The sequence below is a fragment of the Eurytemora carolleeae genome, unplaced genomic scaffold, assembly GCF_000591075.1.
Source record: "Eurytemora carolleeae unplaced genomic scaffold, Eaff_2.0 scaffold880, whole genome shotgun sequence".
NCBI lineage: Eukaryota > Metazoa > Arthropoda > Copepoda > Calanoida > Temoridae > Eurytemora > Eurytemora carolleeae.
Genome location: NW_019396794.1, coordinates 89,070 through 96,279, shown reverse-complemented (window position 1 = coordinate 96,279; position 7,210 = coordinate 89,070). Strand labels below are relative to the sequence as shown.

At 32.7% G+C, this 7,210-nt stretch overlaps 1 long non-coding RNA gene across 2 annotated transcripts; it reads left to right on the top strand.

Moving 5' to 3' along the window:
• The first annotated feature begins 2,207 nt into the window (after positions 1-2,207).
• Positions 2,208-4,767, top strand: LOC111708751 (uncharacterized). Of its 2 annotated transcripts, none has more exons than XR_002766728.1 (3): positions 2,208-2,301; positions 3,377-3,595; positions 4,415-4,767. It is a non-coding gene; the product is annotated as an uncharacterized LOC111708751 (long non-coding RNA). The 2 variants fall into 2 exon arrangements; XR_002766727.1 differs by lacking the exon at positions 2,208-2,301 and adding an exon at positions 2,750-3,155 and having other exon boundaries at positions 4,415-4,766.
• The last annotated feature ends 2,443 nt before the right edge of the window (positions 4,768-7,210 follow it).

Here is a 7,210-nt window from a genome sequence, read left to right as displayed (position 1 = left end):
GGGGGGGGGGCACTTCCGCACAATATCAAAAGTCAGATTTATATGGAAATATTCGAAGAAATTCAGGGATAAACTGGATTTTAATTTTAATATTTTTCTTCAATTCGGTTCTTTTTTAATTTCTTATCGACAGAAAGAGAGATGAGGCTACATCTTGAATGATAAATAATAAAATCAACCCCCCTGGGAGGGTCCTGTATCGCTGAATTTGGAAGATTTTTGATTTTCGGGGTAAAAGTGTCTGCAAGAGAAGAACTTTTTATTCTAAAAATAGAAACTCCAGAGTAGGGGAGATACGTTTCCGATTTTCTAAATAAAACAGTAAATTCTTAAGTTGAACCTGTCATTCATTTTGAGCCTACTGTTAAATAAAAACTTTAACAAAAACTTGAGAAAAAAACTTGACAAAAAATTCGTGTGTCCTCCTTCGTACCTCCTTATAGAATTTGAAATCATTTTTTATACTTATGCTACAAATTTTTTTAGACTCTTCCCTTAACAGAGGCGAAGTTTTAGGACAATCAGATTTTTAAAATTGTTAATGAACTCTCAATACACTGTGGCTACTGGCTACCATATATTTTTTTGACACCTTTCTCATTTATTTCGTGAAGAAGGTATTTATAAATAATGTTAGATTGCTGCCTTTGTTTTCTCAATGAGTCACATTTTTTTAAAAGGCTTATTTTTTGCTTTTATACTGACCACCCGCCCCCATCCGGAGTATTAAAAGTCCCTAAAATATAAAAAAGATTTTCAAATCGTAAACAAAAGTTGAGATTGATGTAGAAAGCAGTTTTAATATTATATATCAGAGGCGTATGCAGGAGGGCATTAGAGGCTTAGTATGATACCAGTGGAATGTTCCTCATGCCATTTGTAAATTTACGACCTATTTTGTAAATTAATATTATAAGTAAATTGTAAATTGTAAATGCATAACATATAGGAAATATTTTATATTGACTAAAAAAATTATTAATTGCTTATTGTAAATTGTAATTGTATATCATATAAAGGAAATATTTAACTATTGACTAAACTAATTTGTAAATTGTAAATTGTAAAATTTATGTTGTAAATTGTAAATTGTAAATTGTAAATTTTAAATTTTAAATTGTAAATTGTAAATTGTAAATTGTAAATTGTAAATTGTAAATTGTAAATTGATGGTTTTATTATAAACAGGATTAAGGTTATAAATAGTAAAACATTTTTTAACTTCACAAAAGCCAATTTTTTTAAGGCCTCAAATTATTCGAGTTTTATTGTACTTTAAAGCTGCACATAAACATGTATGAATTAAAACATGTTTTAGTTGCTTATAATCGGAAAAGAGGAATTTTTGAAAATTTTGCAATGCAACCAATTTTTGAATATGTAGATTCAAATAATATGCAAAACAATTGAAGCAAATGTTTTAAACTTTAAAAAATTGTACTTTTATCTCCATGCATTGTACATTTTTTCCAGAAAGATCAATAACAGCTTTTCTTTCTTTCCGCATACAGCTAGAGATGAGTGACTTGTGACTTTTGTGAATATATACATAAGTATCAAAATTATATTTCATATTTTTGTCGCGAGCGGTTCGAATTTTTTTCTTTGGGAAAACTGAATTGAATTTTAAGAATATAAAATGGAAGGTCTTTAAATCATGTAATGTAAAGTACATTGCCCTGGTCTAGGCCTGTGAGAGGGGGATTTAAGAAACAGCTGTTTTGTCCAGCTGTTTTCTAGCCGGCTAAAACAGCTGATACAGGGAAAACAGGGGGAGGGGGCGCATATTTAGGGATATAGATGTGTCAAGGGGGTCTCGGACCCCTATCAAGGGGTCTCGGTACTTCTAATCATGATCGTAAATAAAATTTTTTGAAAAATGATATTATTTCCGACTTTTTAAAGATCACATTTAACCGGATAAGAGTACCGGTATGGGTAGGCCAGCTGAGTCGGGGGCGGGAGTACTAAACTCCCAACTGCTAACAGCTGTTCCAACTCCACACTTTTGTAAAAACTCCCCTTCACTCTAAAAATTTTCAAAACTCATAATTTTGCAAAAAACCAGATGGAATTTGGCGGATTTTGTTGTACCGAAAATTTTATGAAATTGTTAAAAGTCTGCAGCAGCAGTTGGGGGAAGAGTGCCCGGACATTGCAGTAAGGAGACAGCCAGCCTAACTATTCCTCATTTCAGCCACACTCCTTCACTAACAGTCGAAGAGGAAAGAGACCCTCTTCAATTCATTCTACAGTCTGGCAGACACACCCTACCATTTTATATCGTTAATCTTGCCGCAGGTTAATTATAAAGTTAAGTTTCTTGTTTCTACAGTCTTATTTACACCCGATTTCACAAGGGTCATATTAAATTCTTAAATTATTTAGAACTTTCTGAGCATGATTTAAGATTTCTAATTACACCTGTACGGAAATAAATTAGAGAGTTAAGTTTGTCTTTAAAATTCTTGTCTTAACAGCTGACTTCTTATAAATTTTGCCTAGTTCTTTCTTAGTAGACATGTCTATACAATAGTTATTTAATTCAAATTGGCGCATTTGTGTTTCGTCTGTCTGAACTTTATTACGATTGTGTACACTGGTTTTACACTTTTAGTTCTTAATGTCTTATTTCTTAAACCTTTTCGTTGAAATGTCTGTCCGCCTCAGTGCGGTAATTGTGTGTTGCCCCTCGGCTACAACAGGTGCCTCAGGCTGTTATATTCTAGTCAGGTACCTGAAGTAGCGCGCGGGGCGGCACATCTAACCCATCCAACATCACGTTTAAGTCGCCGGAAATTGCAAGAATTCCGAATCGATTAATTGGGGTTTAATTTCCTGAAATCCGCCGGTGTGTGAATTTGTGGACACGTGGCTTTGCTGTCCAGCTGGGCAATATGGCGGATCCCCCCTACCCCCCATTCTAATCAGCTGCTCCCCCCCCTCCTCCTGCTTCAAGTCAGCTGATACCCGGCCCGACTTATACTGCCCTTCCAAACATACACACACACACTCGAACGAACAAACGCAGGAAATTTCCGGAAAACCTGGTGAACCCACAGTCGACTGTATAACCAGTATTTAAACTGTTAAGCTTAGTAATCCACGACTACAGTTCTAGTCTGGACACCTTGCATTGAGCCAGACTATCATGAGTCATATCGATTGCATCATAAAGAATTTGATTCTTGTGACCTTCTCTTCTTTAGATACATATTTAATACTCCTTATTAAATATGTATCTAACCTCATTTTAGTAAATTTTTTTTTCAATTTAATTGGGTATGAAGAATTACTTGTTATAAAGTAAAATGTTAACTTTAATTTGTATTTGACATTTTTTTGTGATGCAATTGTTTTAATTGTTGTACTGCAGAAGAAACTGAAGGAATGTACCGTACTGCAAAAGAAGACAAAACACTACATACTCATTGTACTTCATCAGGTGCTCTGGATGTTATATACCGGGGGCTTGATGTAGTACAAGACAACATGAGTGATATTCATCATTTTCATCAACATCCAACATTATATCTACCAACATTGTTCAGTCAACCGATGCCCCATCTACCATATTTCTTCACTTATTAACCAGGTATTTTAACTTTGAATCATGCCGAAGGTTACTTCATTTGTTTTCATACAATTCAAAAAAATGTTATTTTCTAATATCAATTTTGAAGTTTCATAGCCGCATTAGAGGGGGGGGGGGGGTCGAATTTTATTATATGAAAGAAAGTTGAGAAAGTAACTGGCGTCATGACCTCTTTAAATGATTTACTTTAGTCCAATTCCAATGGCATTAGTTTTTTGTAACAAGTGGTACAAGGAGAGGGGGGTGTTTCAATGGACTTTAGTATCCTAGGACTATTTGCATAGAATTTTTTTTAATTTCTCCTACTCTCTGTTAGTTTTTAATGATGTAAGAAGTTGTACATAGTTCTGAAAAGGAACTTGGCTTCATTAAGTTTTTATTAATTTAACCAGTGTTCAAAGTTGATTTTTTTAACCTGGAAATGTTTCAAATAGTTTTAACGATGCTTTAATCTGGATTAAAAATCGATTGATTTTACAGCTCAAATTCTTTGGCACTTTTTTGCAGATCAATACTGCAAAATAATTGGTTATGCAATTTTGAAATATTAATTCATAAATTTCAAAACCTGGGACTATTTTTGATCAAAATCTAGGTTTCGTCAAAAAAGCTTTTCAGTGACAGGGACTGGGTTCTATACTTAATCATCTCCATGACTAAGCCGTGAATAGTCCTGCCTGATATAGGGGTTAATTGGAGACTGTTCCCAGTCACTGAGGTGTTAAGCTTTAATTCTATAATTGGTTAACATCTTGGTTCACTAAAATAATTTATGAATTTAATCTTGTCAATTCATATTATTATTTTGTTTGATAATAGATTAGTCTCGAGCCTGGTTCCGGATTCGGAAATACTTGTCCAGAAATAGCTTTAACTTCTGATGTTTTTTCTTCAGAAAAAACAACCCACTATTTTTCAAGATTTTAGTGATTCCGTATTTAATTATTCGTATGTCGACCTTTTTTATAATTAACAAATTTTTTGATAAATTTCGCAATTTTTGTAGTAGAAACCTATAAATGGAATTATTCAGTGATCATTGCGGATTTAATGTATCGTCATTACTTAAAAGATGAATTGTTGTTTTGAATTATAAGTTAATTATTAATATTAGTTACCCTAAGTTAACCATTTTTGTCATGTTATATATGTATGAGAATAAATAAAATTGAAACATTTGTTATTATATCTTCAGATAGTTGAAATCAAGGTACTAATGCGAGGAAAGTTGATTGCTGTCGCGCATACTCTGCGTACATATTGAAACCAGTTCTCTCTGCGGACTTAGTAAATAAGAATAGAGCATCAGTGTTCTTTCAGTAACAGAGGAGGTTAACAGCATGAAATTTTGTTTTCTGAACATTCGCAATTATTTCTGTAAAAATAGTGTCAATGTCAGGTTTTGACATATTTGTCTTGTGTTTACTTTTTCGTCTAAAGAAAGTACAAAATGTGCGTACGCCTCTGAAATCACTTATCTTAAATTTGTACCTTAGTTGAAATATGTCTTTTATACTCAAATTTCAACCCCTTATCAAATCATACTTACTTGACTAGAAACTTTAAAAAATAAACGAAACAATAATGAAACGAATTTTAAAATACCTGTTTAAAAATTAAGTGTTCTTTTTTTGGGTCAGTTTCCGGTTTTCAAGATTCTCATTTTATTGGAGAAGAATTTTATTTTTTATATATGCATAAATGATTTAATTAGCATTTCTTTACTTGGTTTTAATTTGTTTCGACAAAAAATATCTTTTCTGGTATTACCTATTCCACATTTATAATTTTTCCTCATTGATTTTGTGAGATTTTGTGGATTTCAATAGAAACTTTCAATAAGAAAGTAAAAATGTAGAAACTGAGAAATTATTAAAAATACTAACTTTAGTTATGAGGAAACTAGTCGCAAAAAAGGTAAGGGGAAACGATAAACAAACTAAACAACTTTTTCGGTAAACCGGAAATTAACTCTAACATGATCGAAAAAAAGGGGAAACTCGGAGAATTTGAGAAACTTATTCTGGAAACTGATCTAAAAATGAGGAAACTGATACAAAATTATCGGGAAATCTCTCAAAAATATGAGACCCATATAAACCAAAATCTAAAAATGAGATATGAGGGATTTCAGATAATTTTTGAAAAAACGGGAAGGTCTCAAAAATTTAAGTTAAAAACCGCCACAGCTACCACAGGAACCACAGCATTATAATTGGCTTACGTTATATGTTGATAAATATTTTTGAAAATTTTGAATGGGTTGGAAGAGCGGGGGAAGGCAGGCGGCCATGAGCTACCACTAATTCCCCTTCCGTGCCACATATTAGCTTTTTTCTCTTCCGGCAGCCATGAGCCACCACTATTTCCCCTTTCGTACCACCACATTTGACTCTTCCGGGCAAAACTACTTTTTTAAATGGTATATTTAGGGCCTTTAAAGTGTGATTTTAAAAAATCCAGCCGCGTCACGCAAAAAAGCACAACTCAATCCATTTTTTCAATTCTACTTAAGATAAATATTTTGTGTGTTGAATTCTTTAACTGTTTTACAAAGAAAGTTTTGACTAATTTGACTGAATATTGCATGTTAAAATATCACAAATATCACAATCTTGAAATATCACAAAGTTTAATGATTATTCAAATACTGACTCATTTTACTAAATCTATCTTAAAATCACTCATTAACCAGTAATCATTAGACTTTGTGATATTTCAAGATGCAATACTCAGTCAAATTTGTGAAAAATTTCATTGTAAAACAGTTTAAGAATTCAACACACAAAATATTAATCTTAGGTAGAATTGAATTGAAAAAATGGTTTGAGTTGTGCTTTTTCATATTGTGCTTAGACAATTTTGTTTAAGTGAATAACTAATCTGCGATATATAAACTTGATAACCATAAATCAGGAGGAAGTAATGTTACATCGTATTTACATAATATCATCCATACTGCAATACCGAATCTACGCCAGCTGTTTATTTTTGTGTTATTTCAGCAGGGTTAGGTTAGTTAAGGACAATTACTGGTCCAAGCGCTGCGGCTATAAGTCCATATAGCAGCTGTAAAACCACGTTCTAGTAGGTCGGATGTGTAAGTATAACGGATTTGGCGTAGGTCAGAAGTGGAATATAGCGGATATGCGTAGGTTGAAAAAGACACCATCTTCAGGAAGAAGTAATAGTGATTAGGTTAACATCTCTACTTACAATGATATTAAGGTTAAAACATAGGTTGTAACCCAATTCAGCGATAATAACACGAGGGAGGGAACCCCCAGATGATATGAGCCTCCGCTATGCAGACACGAGCCTCCCAGAGTTGCTAGGCCGACCAATTGCCTCCGCTTTGCAGAAATGAGCATGCGCAACACATCATAATGTGCTGTGTAATACAGGATGTTTTTTAAAAGTTTAAATAAAATTTTTTTTTGAAATTTTTAGACATAGTGGCATGAGAGGCTTCTCAAAGATGAAAAGTATTTATTAATTATCATAAATAGTGCCTAATTATGACTAATAAAGTTGTATCTAAAACTTTAAATATTTTTTACACGAAAAGAAAAATATTTAGAATTAAATTTGAATTTCATTTCATTTCATCTTTTA